The following is an 18,619-nucleotide window of genomic DNA, read 5'->3' on the forward strand; positions in this document are numbered from 1 at the left end:
AAGGAGAAGCAGAACAATGATTTGGACAAAGAACACCCACTAAATGGGCAAAACATGCTAAATAAAGTGCAGTAAACAGAAGTAGAAAGAGACAAAACCTGAACCGAAAAGTAAAGGCAAACAGAAAACTCAAAAGATGCCAAAAATAATACTATATCTCAAAAACGTAGACAAAAGATCACAAAAGATGTAAAGTGACCAAAAAGAAAGAAAGAAACAAAAAAAACCCAACAACATACAAGCACTATACTACAAGGAGATGCAACATTGGTTTTAAAAGGTACAGAAATCAACTACTGGTAAAAAATCTCTGTCAAAAAATAAAGTATTAAAAAGACAAATTAACTGCAAAAAGACACAAAATGGCACAAACTGCCACAATGCTGTGAAATTGTGTTTCTGTTGTGGCATGTGTTTGCTTTTGCAACAGATACATCACATGCATAAAAATACATTTTCCTTAGTGGGTGAAGAAAGAGCTGCAATTTTAATAAGATTTTTTTTCCCATTCAGATCAGATACATGGTGCAAATGCTTTCACAATGACAAAACAAATAAATAAATAAAAAACAAACATGAATTGAGAGCTTGGAAACATTTTATTTTAACCAACCGGAAGTGGAGTGGTTGCCGTCTTCCGGCTTGACGCCTGGGACTCGGTCGATCCGCCTGTCTCCTCCCGACTCAACTCGGCAGTTCTCGTCGAGAAGCGTCCAAGTGGAGGAGGAAAAGGAAAGGAAAGGGGAGGTCGGTCGCACTGGGGGAAACAAGCAAAAGTAAACGAGCATTAGATACCAACAGCCACCGTCATTGTAGAGTGTGATCGGCTGGAGGGTTTTTGTTTTTTATTTTTTTTGAAGTGGACCAGGAGGCGTGAGAGCGGCTGCCTTTTCCTCCGCCTGTGTTGTAAACACAGTGTGTAGTTGTGACATCGCGCCGTGAGCGACAGAGCAGAAGAGGGGAAAAGAAAAAAAAAAAAAAGAAAAGGGTCTCCTCCCAGTCTGTTGACGGACACGGAGCGCGGAGACGACCGCAGCGCTTCATCCCCACCCCTCCCCTCCGGCCAGGTAAGACTGCCATGTGTCGATCAAACGTCTCGTTATAACAGACGGCGAAAACGCTCTATCGTCGGCTGAAGCAACAGTTGGGTGTCTCGGTCTGCTTCCCTGCGAGAGAGACACACGTCCACTGCTCCGGATCCCCACAGACCTTCCTCCCGCCTAAGTCGGTGGCACCGGCCTCCGCAGACGTGGAGGGTGTTCAACAGGTGAAAGCTGCAGCCTGGGCCTCCTGCCCTCGCTTTGCCACACAGGGAGTCATTGAGAAGACAGACACTTCCTTCACGTCCACGCTTGACAACAATTGCCAGCGTGACCCAACGTGAACCAGTTGTGTTTAGGAGGCTGGTGTGATGGCTTGGGGGTGGAGGAGGGCCCCCACACCGGGAAGAGAGCTGAGATGTTTACATGTTGCTCCTGTTGATGTCCCCTTTTGGCCATTAAGGAGGACGGAACACAGACCAGCCATTGATGAGGCCAACTCATTAGTACCCTGTTCACCACCATCAAAGCCTCCTCTCGAACACCCATGGCCACCAGTGGGCCTCCACACTGGAGGCTAAGGGACCCCCCCCCCCCCCCAATTCTGAGGATGACCGAGAGATCTGGGTCTTGGTGTGATCAGTTTTTGTTTTTGTTTTTTTCTGTTGTAGGAGAGAAAGAGGCTCCAGGCCACGGGGGAAGTGACCCAGACTTTCAGAGGGAATGACGACAGGGGAAAGCAGTCGGTGTCAGGGCTTTATTCTCGGCATGTACCGCCTCGTACGGCGACGGCGTCTTTCAAATAAAGACGTTGACGTGCAGCTGCAATTTCACGACCGAAACGCATATCAAGAGTCCGTACAGTCGCCAGAGCTGTTGATTCTTTTCTACATCAGGACACTTTATTGAGACGTTCCATGTTTGTGACCTTTGACGGACCACATTTCTAAAAGTCACCCCCCCCACCCCCCCACCCTCTCTCTCTCTGCCAGGTTTTTCATACCATATGCTGCAATTGCTCTTGTGCGAGTAGGTTCGCCCGCATTGCTGGCAGGCTTTAACGTGACGTGCGATGCATGTCAATTGATTAGTTCCAGAAAGAGGGGAAGTGGGTGGTTGGTGGCCAAGATGGGAACAATGTCCTGTTCAATGTGGCGGCGTGATGAGGGGAGAAAAGGGCAAAGGAAGGGGGAACTCCCTGATCCCGAGAGGAGGATCGATTCTTATCTCCTTCTCCTGGCTCAACATGAGTTTAACTCGTGGAACAAGGGGCAAGCTGTTTCGGATCATGTGGGATGGTGCAGATGTACAGCAGGGCTGCAGTAGCTCTTCGGTCCTGGAAGCGGCGATGGTTTTCCTTCCCGAGGCAGAATGAATGCTGCTCGACTCGATCGGCGGCTCCGCAGACCAGTTTTCTTTTCTTTTTGGACAGGCTCTTCGGTCGTGGAGAAAGACGAGGGTGGCGGCCACCTTCTGAGCCCCCACCACCTCTTTCGTCATCCGTGGATTTCCTGCAGTGGAGAGTTTGCTGAAGTAGGAGTTGGTCTGTTGTATTACGTGCTGGTGTTTTCTTGCTTCAGCGTCTTCTCTGTAATCGCACGACTTCCTTTACTGGCCTTGAGTGATTCACACATTTTCTCAACATGTCGCGCACACAGCCACCAGCCAAGTGCTATAAAGTAGAGTACCTTTTTAAAAAGTGTATGTTACCTCATTCCTTCCTCTCAGGGTTAGTCAACTTTTGGTTTATCATAATAAACGCTTCAAAAATGGCGATACAATGAATGTAAATGTGAATATTTTAAGGCTCTTGTATAGAATTATCTGATTATCAAACAGGAACCTCAGAATGCAGCTCAGAATCTATAAAGTATTTTTTGTTTTTTACAACATCTGATATTTGTAAGACCACAAATTAATTAAAAAATAGCTGCCAGAATAACCAATAATAGGGATGACTTGTACTTGCAGCTCTAATTTAAAGATGTGACTGCAGTCCCATTATGTAAGAAGTGAGAAGTAAACAGACAATTCAAGTATTGCATTTTTTTTTCTCCAAATACTGGTTCACACTTGGTTTGTCTTTACAGTTTTATTTGAATATGTGTTTATTATATATAGTATTGAAACTGGAATACACATCACTCCTGGCTAAAACACTGCCAGCAGTAATTGTTTACGGCAACGGCTACTTACAAACAACTAATATACTAATTATTTACAATCAATAACATCTCACTCATTCAGATATTTAATACTTCAGATATATATATTAACTTGGCACAACACTATGTATTGCTAACTTCCATAGAAGTGAGCAATTGTGTAATTTAATTAAACATTATGAGATGATGATGAAGTCCTGATTTAGAAACAGTCGTTCTGATTGTATTATACACAATAATTATCTTTCACTTGTATGGGGGTGGATGATTTTCCATCCCTGCATCAATAAGAGGAAAAATAGTTTTATTTTGCACATTTTCTAGTCAAACTCCAGCTCCATGTTTGTATATATAAGGCCCCATGAAATCACCCCCCCCCCCCCCCCCCCCATAACAAAACGTTGGGTTCTTCAATGATTAAAAAAAAAAAAAAAAGTCCGAACTACACACAAACCAACACAGCTCTCTTGACCTGTACGTACTTTTACTACATTTCAGAGGTATATAAAGATAAGCTGAGGCCCCAGAGAGCTTTCCCAGCTTGGTGCGTGTGTGCGTGTGTGTGTGCGCGTGCGTGCGTGCGTGCGTGCGTTGGTAGTCACAAGGCCTGGCCCACCGTGTCTGGTTTGCCCGACCTCCACCCTGCCCAGGGGCAGATGTACTGCGAGGAGTGGTGGTGACGCCGCCGACATACAGTCACACCCATCCGTTGGCTTGGCAGCAGAATGAGCTTACTTTATGAAATACCGAGCGTCTTTTTTTTTTACCGGTGTGATTCTGCACTGCAGCTCCCTGGAACAAGCCGAACTGTGACGGCACGGAGACGAACGAGCAGAGAGAGAGAGAGAGAGAGAGACAAGGCGGCACGTTTCACCGCTGGCCTCAAGGAAGCCGGGCGCCGTTGCTGCTCGTGTGCTGTAATCGGGTTGACTTCAACCTCGGATGTACACGTTTACCAAGCCAGGAAGTGTTGTCGTGGCAACCGGGCCTCAGATAGGTAGGGAAAAAAAGGTCCCAATTTCCCCTCGTTTCTGCAAATGTGTCAAGATTGTTTGATCAAGATTCAGCGTCACGCCCCCGGCCTCTGGCTGCCTGCCTTTCATTTTTCAGACTGACTGGTCTTTAAAGTAGCGTTTGGCGTGGGGGGGTGTTGTCAGTCTGCGTGGAGGAGGCCGCTGACAGACAGAAAGGTAGAACTGGTGTGTCCGCCCCACTCTTGGAATCCACGTGGGAGGAGAAAGCATGGAGTACTTAATTCCCTCTTTTTCAGCTCTACTCAAAGGACCAGGGTGCATGATTTTATTTACATTTTTGTTTTTTTCCTCAGTAAAGTGGCAAACCATCCAAACCCCTATACCCCGTAGATATGTGAAGAGATGCCCCCAAAAAAGCTCCATCCAATGTTTCCAGTTTGTGTGTTTCTTGGTCGTGATGCAGGTCAGACACTTTCCCTCTGTATCTAGAAGAAGAAGAGTGGATCATCAGCCGACAAATGCAACTTCAAGTTGATTATGCAAATAAGGACGTTTAGAAAATGATACTTAACTCTCTTCTCAAATTCTCAATTCTTTTGTGTTCATTTATGATCAGTTGAAGTATAAAATAAGCTCTGAACTATATTCAGTGTTTATAGTAGAAAAACTCTGAACTGTACTCTTTTGTACTGAACAGTTCATGTGAGAGTCTTCCAAGTATTTGAATGTATTCTGGTAATTAAACAGGAGCTCCGTTCCCGTGACTTTTCCTCAAGACGGCTCATTAATTTGAGCGTGGCTGTATCTGTAGCCTCCGAGTTCATTCCTCTCTCTGGATCAAGCTGTCGTTGCTGCGTGTTCAACAGCACTGCTGCTGAACCTACATAGTCAGGTTCCTGTAATTTGACACAGCCTCGTGGCCTACAGGTTTCTGTGTCTGGAGCTATTGATCGTATTAAAGGAATCCACAACAAGCGGCGGTCGGTTTATACAACCTCGATCCCAACTGACCCAAAAACAGGTGGATGTTTTTGTTACTAATGTGACGGTACAACGGTGAAACTTATGCCGAGTTTGACGTCTTCATCGTGTCGTCATGTGATAAAGGGTATGTTGTGACCTGTTTGTGCCGACACAGCACTCAGATCCTCTTGATTACATGTTGAGATCCAAACGGGGGGGGGGGGGGGAATCCAAAATCCCCCTGTAAGGGAAACACAGGCATTTACTTGGAATATTTTTAGACGCATGGGAGTCTACCGAGTGAAACGAGACAGGGATTTTGAGGCAGTAGTTTTTGTTGACGTGCGCCAAACAGCAAATTACAGTGGGAGTCTGTGAACAAGTTAACTCTATCTCCACCCTGGGTTTATGTGTCTTTGTCATGTTTTTGTTTTTTTGCTTTTGGTTAAAGGGGCTATTTTTAATTTTTTTTTTTTATAAAGATCCATGGTCTTCACACAACATCCACACATAAGGCTCTGCTTGATAAACTTCTCGGACTGTATTATTTATATATATGACAAAAAAAAAAGAATTGTGTGGAAGCGCTTCACTTTAGAAGACGCCACTTAACTCACCCCATGAGTACAAAAATTAAACTTGTGTTTTATTGAAGTTGCAGGGGGATCTGATTGGACGGTAGGAGAGACACAGATAACAGAGCAGTGTTTGGAGTGTAAACTGTGTCCAAGGTTGAATGTTCTCCCAGACACTGATCTGAGGTCAGATGTAAGCCGAAGGAGCCTGCCAGCGTTTGTGTCAGTCTGCCGGTCAGCAAGGTGTCACAGCACATTTTGTGATCTCCAATTATAATCAAATTATATATAGTTTTGCTTCCCTTTTTTACTGGAAGGATTGCCATGATTACAATGACATTAAAATCCAGAATAATTAAAGAAAACAACAAATTAAATATGAAAATATAAAGAGCAAATATGGAACCCTGAGTGGAATTTTCCTTTTCTCGGCTCCTAAAATGCCATTTAGATTGTAGCTTTTCCTTTTGATCTTTGCATGACTGAGACGACAAATCAAATCAGATTTTAGTTTCGTGTGAAAGCACCGACACGCCACGCTGCACGTAGCCGCGGCCTCCGTCGCAACACACGCAGCTCACTTTTCGCTAAGTGACAGGGGAACACAGCAGAGACTCTGCCGATGGCTTTATTAAATTCCACAATACCATCGTGTGTTTTTACAGCTGATGCGCTTCAAGTGGAACACAAAAGCAGGGCCGAGAAACTGGAGCGGCTGAAGGGAATTTGGCTCACTGGAAGTCCTTTGTTTCTCCTTCTTCGCAGCCGGCGAATCCCCCAGTTTTGAGTCTGGGCTGTTTCTCTCTGTGCAGAGAAATCGAAACGCAGCTCTTTAAAAGGGCAATGCAGCTTCTTACTTTCAAGATAGTTTGTGTAAAACAAAAGGCAGAAACAACATGAACTGTTTTAATAAGTGTGTTGTCAATATAAAGTGGCAGAGCCGGTCAGTGTGGTAGTTGTCTTTGAAAATTGGCTTACTGTTTCTTCTACTATTGTTATCTAACCTATTAATAAATATAACATTTTTAAAAAAAAGAAGCAAGAGTAAAAATGTAAAAACACCAACAGGCTTATTGAAAATCTTAATAGGCTTCAAAGAGGGTGTCATAACATGACATAATATATTGCTTTACTAAAAGACATATATATATATTTATTTATTTATGTTCAAAGAGTGAGGGGTTTATTTTGTAGGAAGCACAAAATGACATGCGACGTGTGAGAAGAAAAGGCAGAAAAGGGTTTTGTTTATAAATCAGCGGTGACAATAGACTATTTTTAGGCCCTTCAAGCTGCCACATGCAGAGACCCACCTGTTGTCCCACTTGACCCTGTGACAGGGTGGCAGTACGGGGGCGTGTTTGGGAGGAAAGCGGTGCCTCTTTTTGTTTTACATGCGTAGCTTTTTCCATCACAGCTGGAATTTTTTCTGGTTTCCAGCGTCTCAAAAAACCAAAAAACAAAACAAAACGTCCCGGCCCGATCAGCAGGCAGACGTGTCTTCTGGCTTTGTGTTTGCCAGACGCTGCGCTTCCTCCCCCCCCGGGGTTCATGTCACAGGAGCGGCTGATGTTCAGCAGCGTCCTCGCAGCCAGCAGCTCACAGCAAGAACAAATAAACACTGTTCGTCTCCCAGAACGTCGGCTCTCGCAGCACATTTTGAGGCTTTCCTCCCTTTTCAGAGCTCTTGTCTTTGTGTGAGGAATGACCGCATGCTCCCGGAGGAATGTGTTTCAGTGGTATTCAACTGTTGAGTGCATTTAAATGCACAGTGGGATGCTTTTAACCAGTGTGAAATACTTCTGAACACTGCAGTAGAAACTGTGGGATTTGGGACCACTGGAGAAAGACGATGTGAAGCAAAAACACAAGTACTGTGTTGATTTTAGTCATGAATGCAGTACCTCCTTTCGGCCACGTGGTGGTGCTCTCGTACTGCTTTTTTTTGGCCTCCCTCGTGTTGCTGGGGGACCTTAAAAGACTTGCATTTCTGCTGCTTAGGCAAAAGCACACATTCGACAAGCTGCTGTAGTGTAGTTTTTAGGCCACGGGCTTGACTTGAAGTTGAATTGAAAGTGTTTGCATGACGCCAACTTTCCCCTGTGGCCATTTCTACCCCCCCCCCCCCCCCCCCCCCCTTCAAATAATGATTAGTAACCCCCTTATCGGTGCTCCACACACTCTCTCCCCTCACACACATGCACCATCTGTCATGCTGGCACTGCCAGGTGGCCCAAACATACTGTAAACTCATCCATTGTATTTAACCGTCTCTTCTCACGAGAAAGAATACGTGTGTGTGTGAAAGAGGTCCTTTTCACGCAGGGTGACAGCATTTTTTTCGTGTGTTTTTGTGTAGTTTACGCTTTGTCATGCGATCCGGGTTTCAGTTATTCGTCACCGTCACTGGGCTCAGGTGCAGCGTGCAGCACCCTGCAGATCGTATTGCTGCCCGGGTTATTTACGGTAAGGACTCTATAGTAACCGGCACATGCTTGAATACAAGGGCTGGACAGATGAGCTTCGCTCTGTTGATGATTTGATGTGTGATGGTAACGACACTTGTAGGTGCAACACTGGTAGTGATGGCAATAACAATGAGTATGCATTTTTTTTTTTTTTTGCCTAAAACTATATTCTAGTATTTTAAAGCAATAAAGAAATGATCACGCATTTGAACAGAAGTGAAATTAGATGAGGAGAAACTACAGTACAGTTTTAACTTAATTTCCATAGTTTCCACTGTGTTTATTTTGTGGACTTCAGTTGAGGACTCCTTAGTTTCAGCCAGTTTTCCAGACCAATACATATTTTTTGGATTATTTGAGTCACTGTGAACAAATTTCACCACTTGATGTGAAGACTGACTGTGAAGTTTGTTTTATGTTTCTACTAGACTGCTAAAAAGAAGTGCTGATCATCCTCTTTGCAGAAGACGGCCAAAGCAAATAGCTGCCAATGGGTCCACACTTTTCCGTAGAAGTAAAAGCAAAACTTGCAGACTTATCTTACCTATTCATGTTTGTCTTGCATGTTCTTCCTAAGTTTTATTATCTTATTCTCACAAAACTTTATTCATTCAGCTATTGTGCTTGAGTGCAAAAATGATTTGCATTTATATTTCGGCACATTAATTGATAGTAAAGGTAACTGTGTTGGTCACAATAATCTGAAGGTGTATGTGAAACTTTCATACTGTTCCTCAGTTTGATCACAGGGATTGTTGCACATAGGATTTTTCCTCATGCTTGTGTTTGCAAAAGAGACTTTACATCGTTGTGGCATCACTGGACGCGTTTTATTTTTTACTCCCACTCACAGGAAGACATACCTTTTGCAATGTGTCCTCTAGTATTTCCTCTGACATGCATTGGATTTCATAAGACTGTTGACCATATATGGGCATATCCTGTCAGAAGAGAGAGTCCAGCCAAGAAAAACCTGCTTCCTGTCAGACAGGTAAGGGATACCGTGAAAGGGTATGACTAGCTTTGAGGCATTACGCATTAACAAGCCCTTATTAAGCTCACGTTGGCAGAATGCCAGCGGGCCGTCAGCAACATGTGCTTTTCCACGAAATGAATGGATGTTTAAGATCTAACAAAAGGATGCAGATCGACTTTAAGGCTCTGACGACAAATGAATCATTCATAAACGCTGAGAGTAGCATCAGCAAGTCAACTTAGACGTGTGTGTTTGCGTGCGTGCGTGCGTGCGTGCGTGCGTGCGTGTGTGTTTGTGTGTGTGTGTGTGTGCAAGTGGGCTGATGAAACAGTGTCACTTTGATGGATTCTTTAATTTCTTTGGAGCCCTTTATGAGTCAATGGGGAAGTTTGCTGGCATCCCAGACAAAGACGTGTGTGTGTGTGTGTTTGTGTGCGTGTGTGTTTCCTTACTAAGGCCAAGTAGGGACATCTGGGGGGGGGGGACACCTGTAGCAAAGGGCCACGCATCCACAAGCGTCCCAGCTGTGTGTGAGAGAAGAAAGTTTTTTTATTGGAACTCGTCGGGGCCCCACTTTTTTTTTTGTCCCAATTCTTTTGCCGTGTTTCTCTGTTTGGGGCAGAAGCAGGTGTCCCAGAGATGGACAATCTCCCGCCTGTTCCTTTCGTCCACAGTCTCCGTGTCTCCTCGTTTGCTCAGATCAGGTGTCTCATTCACACACTGTCAAATTCGTTCACTTTAAAAGCTCTCCAAAGCTGGCGTTTGTCCATGATTTCCAGTCATTCTCTCCCTCCCTGTACGTCTGCAGGCCTCACATGTTGTCCAGGGATAATATTCCCGTACAGTGGCTTCTTGTGCAGTTGCCTCTCCGAACTGTTCTGATTAGGCAGCGTTCCCTCCCCACACACTTCTGACTGGAGAACACGACCGCTATCTGATTGTGTGCAACATTTTTCTTCTTGCTCACTGAGAGCAATCGGCCTCAGAATCTGCAATTCAGACATTTCATATGGGCCCTGTTGGAGGAACAAAAAACAATGACATCTCTTGTGTACACCCTCTTATATGTTCACGCCCTATATATTTTTTTAAAATTTCATTCCACTTTCTGCTTTCAGATGACCTCATGGCACAGCTCAGAAAAACACACTCCTCTGTGTATTGTTCTGACTGTGGACATATTTGATTTAAACTTCAATAAAAGTGTCCGCCATGCGTTTTAGAATAAACACTTGCATGAATGTGCCAGGTGGACCTGATGACCTGGTCGGGCTGAAGAATCGATAGAGCACAGCACAGAGAGAGCGCGAGAGAGAGAGGAAGTCAAAGGAGGATGAGGAGGAGGCAAACATCAATTTTTTATTTTTTTTTTGAAGGATTCAGGGTGGGCTGCAGAGGAAGTAACCTCAGTATGACCCACACTGAGCCTCTTTCCTCCAGCCGGCACGTCTTTGAAACTGTGAGACGAACAGAGTCGCGGTGGTTGGAGGGAGGTGCAGCCATTCATGTGGCCCCTGATTAATAGTAACGCAGACTCCTTTGTGTGTGTGTGTGTGTGTGTGTGTGTGTGTGTGTGTGTGTGTGTGTGTGTGTGTGTGTGTGTGTGTGTGTGTGTGTGTGTGTGTGTGTGTGTGTGTGTGTGTGTGTGTGTGTGTGTGTGTGTGTGTGTGTGTGAGAGTCAATGGGTCAGTCTGCCTCAGCTCGTCGTGCCATTTCACTTACATCATTTCAATTTTTAGGCCCCGGAACAACAATGAATCAACTGACTTTCTCTGATCTAAACGTGCACCGGGGGAAATCCACACATTCTTTTCTTTTCTTCTCTGTAACTCTACTGAGGTTTCAAAAACAAAAACCAAAAAGTAATTTTCACTTACCAGTATGATCAGTATTTTTCCCCCCTTCTATGGTCGTTGTAGATTTCCCCAGAGCAGCGACATCATTAGTAGATTGTTTTATCACTGTTGGGGTTTTTTTTTTTTTTTTTTTTGTTTAGCAGGACTTTGAGCTGTTCTAATGAAATTCCTTCTGCACGTTTTTTTTGTGTTTTTTTTTTTAAGCTGAATGAGACTCCACTCCTTTCACATACTTCAGCGTGTTCATCATAAGGAGCATCATGGTAATTGAGTTTGACCTTTGATGAATCTAGAATGTACGACGTCTTTGTAACTCCCCTACTTTGACTCACATGGAGTTGCAGTTACCATGTGGTACATTGACTTTAGGGCATTTTCACATGCATTTCTCAGATGATCGACCACATGGACTCATTCACGCACACATCGTTCGCACAACAATTGTCACATGCAAGTGGCTTGCAAAACTGTGAGTTGCCATATGGACGGGGGGGGGTGGGGGGGGACGGGGGGGGGATGAACAGCCACCCTCTGGATTAGAAGACGACCCGCTGGACCAACTGCTTGTTTTGCATATCGTTATACTACTTTTCTAAGTCACTGTGGCGATACCGTTTGCCATTGCAGTAGTTTTGATTTAGTTTGAAGGTAATTTTGTCTTGTCTATAGATGGTTTACCTCTTTTTTTAAATAACCGTTCGAGTATCTGTGTTCATTTTACGTCAATTTTGGTTATGTGACTTCTTTCCTTTGGTTTTTTTGGGTAATATTTGGGCTTTGTGTTTGTTTATTTTGCATAAAGAATAATCGCCGTGACCCTAATTTGCTTATTTCTTGCAAATCCAAACCTGTTACTTCAATTAGAAGACACTTGTGGTATTTCTTTAGTTCCTTTTGTCAGAGCCGTGTGACACAAGGTTGCGTCTCTGTTTGCATCAATGATTTAACTGACCTTCTGTCCGGATGTCGTCCCTCTTCCCGCTCAGCTGTCGTCGAAGTTTTCAGCTCTGTTGTAATAATGATCACGACCTCAGTCACCTGGACTTTGCAACAGCAGAACAATAAATACAGTCACAGTTTCCTGTGAAAATGTCCACATGTCCTAGTTAATGCTAATGAGGTTGGAATGAGCCATCTATCAGTGAACATTAAACCCCCATATTTTGTATTGATGTCAAAATACGTAGTGCTGCGCGTTTGTCAGGATGACTTGTACATTTTTGTAGCGATAACCCTCGTAATGGAACATCAGCACTTCCAGCGGGCCTCTGCAGAAACTTTCTGATGACTCCTTCCTGTTTTCTGTGCGCCTGCACTCGTGTGCACATTCGCAAGGATTTCTTCTTGTCATGCAACTGGTCCTCGAGTGGTCTCACGTGCAATGGTCTGTCCGCCGTCCACATGCCTGTCATTCCTGTCCTTGTTTGTTCAGAAAAGTCCCTTCTTCCTTCCAGATAACATGGTCTGAACCATATATAGTCATTGCTGGAGATAATGACACTCGGGTCACATGCTTTGTCGATGCATGCATCTCCTCCTCCGCGGTGCCGTTTGCAGTAAGGTTATCACATTACTTGCAGTTAGTAGTCCGTAACCACACCAGTGGATATTCACATGTCTTAATGCTTATTCCCACCCATGGACTTTCAAAAAAAAAACCCGTGAAAGACTGACAACTGCATTTATTTACCCATTCATTGATCAGATTGGGCTACTTTCCCATTTCTTCATATTTCAATAAAGGCTTGATGGTTAATAACAATTACATGATCAAATTGGTTTCAAATACGACAACTGATGGTTCGTCTGCCCCGAACTTGACCTTTTAAAGGCTGGAAAAAATGTTTCGTACTGTCTTCAATATATAATCAAAAACAAAACCATGGCTTGTCATAATGTTGAGGTTTTAACTGACATTATATATTGTTGTTCAAGTACTCAATAATATTGCACAGCAAAAAAAATGCATCACATTGCTTTTTACATTTTTGATATAAATTCTTAAACAGCGATCATTTTTGGTCAGTTTTACACTTTAATACCAAACTAAGTTTAAATTCTGCATCATTAGCCGTGTGCAACATGTACGTCCTTTGCTGAAGTCCACCGATGACAAAATCCTACATTTGATGTTTAAATTACAGAAACAAAACTTATCAGTTCAGTTTTGTGAACTGGTTCTTGAAGTAGAGATCACATGTGCAGTTGAGCATTTTGTTTTAAATAATGCTTGTCAGAGGTGTCTTCGGTGAGTTTTATAATTAGACATTTTCTTTTACACACGCCCTCTCACTGTCAGTTGGTTTCAGGTTTCACCTGCTCTGCGTTAATATCCGTAGCCTTCACTTTAACTGATTCCCACATCCTAGTTTCCCTTTCTAAAGAAGCAGTTCAGATAGAAAAGATCCCCCACTGTCCCACCTCGCCTGTTGAACTTTGCCTTACGAGGACAAAGGTCATGAGTTTGTAGACAAATAAATATCTCCGTGGGCGGGACACGGTAGAGTGGAGCTTCTCAAATAACCACTGCTGTAATGAAGCAGTGACAAAACATTGACGTATGTGTCATGTGGCGCGCTGGGAAAAAGTGGATACAGGTGATCTCTGTTCATTCTTCTTCAGCTCAGTTTCAGTTATTCCACATTTGCATCTACTGGAGACGCCCAGCTGGTGTCGGAGGAGCAAATATCTGTAAAATTGCAGTAATAAACAGAAGCCACGTATAAAATGGAGTAACACGTATGCACTTACATGCCCCAACACATACTTTCCACCGACACGTGGTACATTTTGCATACATACTTTGAAAACGGTGTCGTGAGAGAGCGTCTGTGCGTTCTGCAGGGCGAACGGAGAAAACTTCAGTACATGTGTACATGCATTTACAACACTTTTCTCTGCTGCATTTTGATTAATAAGATTTTTTGATTGATAAAATTGTCTAGTAATTGTCTACTGGAGTGAAGGGCAGTCACCCAAAAAAATTACATGTTTATGGTACAAGTTGCAAAGCAATGCTGCGGTGACTCCAGGGGAAGAGGAACGTTCTTACTTTATTTGCAGAAACATTGTCCCATGGTGACGGAGCAATAAAAGCTTAACTGTGTTCATGATTCAATCAGGTTTAGATGTTCTAAAATGTGGAAAATATTTCAGGGATACCACCTGACTTGGTTACGCTGCAAATTCCACAGTAACTTGTGTTCCACAGTGAATTCAGTCATCATTTTGAGGTCCCCACCCTCTTTTCTGCATCATTGAAATGAAAAGGACCTGCCCTTGTCCTTCGCACGGCGTACGTCACTCTGCGGCTTTGGGAGGATTTTCCTTTCTCAGAAATGCATGCATTGTATGGCGAAACCGCCAGAGTGTCTCATACACAGTAAAAACACAATTTACCGAAACTTCAATGCGCGATTTATGTGACTTTTTAAATGAAAGGTTATTTTGTTGAACCCCCCCACCCCGTGTCTTTCTAACCTGCGTTTCTGAAAAGAGGAACCCATGCCGCCTGCATTCTTCCACCACTAATCCTGTCATCCTTGTTCTGTAACGGTTGGTTGCTGCTATTGATTCTAGGGCTGATTTCTTTGGTCTGTAATAGTTTTTTTTTTCCTCTGTTTATTTTTACAATGCGTCTATTTTTAGCACTGAATCAATACACAATATAACACACGGTATTCAATACAAATGTCTTCCTTTTTTTTGCGTTAAACATGTTTTGCATTCACCTGAATAGAATAAAAAGTTAAACTGGATGTCTACTGGTTGAGGGGAACTTTGGAATTTCTGACCTAGATGGACTTTGTCTCGCCTGCGCCATCCTGTTTTATGTCACGGTGTGACTAATCCTATTTCCTACTTGGGAAAACAAACTCCTTTACGACCTTTACGCTGTTTTCGAATGAGTCCTGTGACGTCCAAGCCACTATCAGTCATTCCGGCCATGATCGGTGTTGCTTAACCTTTCCCAGCGAGGATGCTGGGTGATGTGGGAATGAACCGGCCGGCAGACCTGCGGCCCGGTGCCGGTTCACCTCTGCAGTAGTATTAACGTGCATGCGGGGGAGTCCTGCCCAGGGGAGGAGACTGGAAAGACTGAATACGTTTGTTTATTGTTCCATATAGGCAGGGCAGTGTTTGACCAGAAACGGAGATCCATTGTGTGCTATCTCTCTGCCCCCGTCATGAATAGTAGCTTTCACGGGCCAGAGGGGCTGAAGCGAGAGGCTCGAGCATTCAACAATAGCTTTAAGTTTTATAGCGTTCCCTGTCGCCGGCAGCAGACTTTTGGCATGAGACCAAACGCAACATACACACAGCTGCACGGCCCGCTTTCTCCAGCTGAACTCTCCATCTCTAGCAGACACACAAACTCTTATCTCTTGACTCGGGTCTCTGGGTCTCCAGCGCACTGCGACCACCATTCATTCTCTCCCGGCAGCCATTTCCAGCAAACTCCGCTCTGCTTTTTTTTGTGTGTGCCGTTTTTGGGACAACAATGCTTTTTGTTTTCTGAGGGCAGGGCTGCGAGATGCTGCCAGGCTGCCTCGCCGTTTGCGTCGCCCCGTGTCTCCTACATGTCGCTCCCCGTGCGTCTGCAGTGACGTCCGGAGGGCACTATCTGCCTGTAGGCCTCTTGTTTGTTTTCGGCCTGCTCATGGCCCTGATAATGGCCCCATTACTGGGGAACCAGACGCTCGCAGGCACCGGCGGTGGAAACTGCGGGGCCCTCGCTAACCTGGACGGCACCCAGCTGGCGTTCGCCGTGGTCAAGACTTCGAGGGCGGTATTTTCGCTGAAATCGACAGCAGCGCAGCAGCAACAGACATGCCGGGCTATTTTTAGCACTGTACTCCAACCGCTAATGATATCACCGAGGAGCTGGCGGGCCTCCGCGTCACTTTGCGTCCTGCAGTCTATGTTGACGTTAGACATCCTGCTCGTGAAGCTGGGAGTCGTGTCTAAAGTCTTGTACATCAACAAACTGTTTTATATAATTAGCTCATTTGCTCCTCCTCGAGAAGGAATGCATTGAAGAACTAACACCCAGTACAATCTGTAATTTTTTTTCTCCCCGTCGCCACTCTGTCTTGCTAATAAAATAGCCACTTGTGATGCCAACGGAATCATTTTATCTGTGTCGTTACATTTTTATGCCTCACTATGAGCTGATATGAAAGGTTGCTCGAAGGTGGAGCTCACTTTTGTCCCTGAGTGTTTTCTAGATGCTTACTCTCTCACATAACGTCCTTTTGGCCAAAGCATTTTAAATATACATTAGAGTGTTATATATTTAGCATCCCCCCCCCCGCTACCCACCCTCCAGTGCCTGCTTAATCCTTAACTTATTTATGTTGCAGTTGACACCCCCCCCCCCCCCCCCCCAACATTTAAATAACACTTCACCCACATTTAGGATTACACAACATATCATTTGCTATCTTAACAATAGGTTAAGAGTGTGACATAAACCGGCCTGCTGAGTAGTACGGAGGCCAGATTTCACCTCCTGATGTACAAGAGGTCAAATGAGTTGAGAGCAACGTAGTTTTTTTTTGACGTCATCAGTAAACACCCATGATTCATCTGTCTGTGCATGTGCATCAATCTAAAAATAATTGTCGCGTTCGTCACGAGCAAGCTGCAAAAAAGATCGAGGAGAAAATGACCCGCCGTGCCTATTTTCCCATCTGTTTTGTTTCTTGCAGACTGGCATGTAACTTGTGTTATCTGTTCTCTGTCAGGCAGGCGGACGTCCGAACACACGGCTCCTCTCCACTGTGTCACATCTGGGTATGCCGTCGCACCATCCTGTCCCCAAAAAAACAAAACAAAAAACAAAACATCATGTCTTCTGAATGTAACCAGTTTATCTTGCGTGACATGCAGCCTTGCCTCCGTTGCCGGGAGTCTTCATGCACATTTGAATAAATGAACTCGGCCGACTTGCAATTCCTGCAGCAGAACTTGTCAGCCATCTCGTCTCTGCTTGAAACAAGGAATCATTCATAGCTTATTTGGACAGGAATGAGCCTCAAGTAATTGCGCATGAATTTAGGATTTAGAAATCCTGGAGAAATGAGTCTGGTCTAGTCTGATGTCTAGACACTGTGCAACTGTGCTGCCGTGCGCTACAGTATGCCGCATTGTGTTTTTATCCTGTTCGAGGTTCAAAACCGAGCGGGATTGTATGGCCCGATTCTGAGAAGCCCCCGTCGTGTGGTTTTAACTTTAACTCAGACCTCTGCGCAGCGCTTCAGAAATAACACGGAGTTGTGTTACTTGTCGCGCCGCATGTTTAACCTGAACAACTTTCCATTAACCTTTGCACAGTCCTGCAGCTTTTTCCTGGAAATGTTTGCTCGCGCAAGGAATAATGCACAGCTGTCAGCCAATCACAATGGAGCTTGACTTGAAGCAAGCAGTGGATTTCCTAGTATCCCCTTTGTGCTGTGCGTGAAGCCAGTGGCCTGGGTGGGGTCCTGTCAGCCTCTCTTATCTCGGCAGCCATACCTGCAGCTGTGGGGGTGGCGCACTGGTCACAGTCCTCTTTACAGCGTGCACGATCTCCATTCTTCCTCTGTCTGTTGTTCACTTTCAATTTCATGCCTGCAAGTGATAAATGCAGAGTTCTAGTGCTCGGCGGCTCCAAACTGAAAGAGAACGGGGAGTAAAATGGCATTATTACTATCTGTTGAATCACAGAGCTTTATTTCTCCATCACTTTGAAATCATCAGAATCAAAATAGTTTTATTGTCATTATACAATGTTTAAGGAAATTGGAACCGCAACTTGTTCTCTTAAAATCAACATATACACATATTAACAGAAGAATATGTACACTAATAAAACTAACAGTATACAGTGATAAAAAGATGGCACTATAAAAAAGTATCTTATTGGATGACAGGTTTGGCTTATTTATACAACATACTGCAATTTCTCTGTAGGTGCAGTTGTTGTGAAAAGAACTGTGTGAAAACGACCTTCTAAACTTGCTCTGCTTTGAAGAGGAATGTCAGTTCTTAGCCTGTGAAAAACAATAATTGTCTATGTCTTCCAGGACATAGAATGTTTTGATAGTTTGGAAAAATTATAGAGTATATATATAACAGTATATATTGCGTTACAAAAATATAATCCCAACTTAAGTGTGAGCTTAAATGTCCTGTTGTTGTGATCAGCCCATAAGCTAAAAACAGAGGAATAGTGTTTGTAGTGAAGGATGAAAATCGGTGTCAGAGTTGTTCTGGATACCGTAGTTGTTTTTTCTTTAACTGACTAGTCAACAAAAGAATATATTTTAGCTTTACTGTAAACTGTGCAGGTAAGATTTGAGATGTATGTGTGTGTGAATAAAGTCCACGCAGAAACTAATTGCATCAATATTGAGTAGTTTTGCAGAAGAACCTCATATTATTCCCACGGTTTGCGGTGGATCTCGACTTTTGATACCACCACTTCTGATGATCCTGGGAAACGCGACCTCCGCGATATTTGCAGTATTAACTACATTACGTCGGCTGCCAGACAAACCGGGGCTCAACAGTTACTCCTTTCTTCTTTCTTCTTTCTGGTGGGAAAGTAGTGATGTCACA

General features: G+C 44.1%; 1 protein-coding gene across 5 annotated transcripts in view; it reads left to right on the forward strand.

Moving 5' to 3' along the window:
* The first annotated feature begins 731 nt into the window (after window positions 1–731).
* gng12a (guanine nucleotide binding protein (G protein), gamma 12a) overlaps window positions 732–18,619 on the forward strand; it is a 28,130-nt gene continuing 10,242 nt past the window's right edge. For 2 of the 5 annotated variants that reach the window (XM_080504033.1, XM_080504029.1), the window contains exon 1: window positions 732–1,067. The gene's annotated coding sequence lies outside the window, so the exon portion shown is untranslated. Of the gene's footprint in view, window positions 1,268–2,176; window positions 2,574–18,619 lie in introns of those variants that run through there. The other 3 variants (XM_080504030.1, XM_080504032.1, XM_080504031.1) reach the window with 3 other exon arrangements.

The sequence above is a fragment of the Blennius ocellaris genome (assembly GCF_963422515.1).
Source record: "Blennius ocellaris genome assembly, chromosome: 10".
In the NCBI taxonomy this organism is placed as follows: domain Eukaryota; kingdom Metazoa; phylum Chordata; class Actinopteri; order Blenniiformes; family Blenniidae; genus Blennius; species Blennius ocellaris.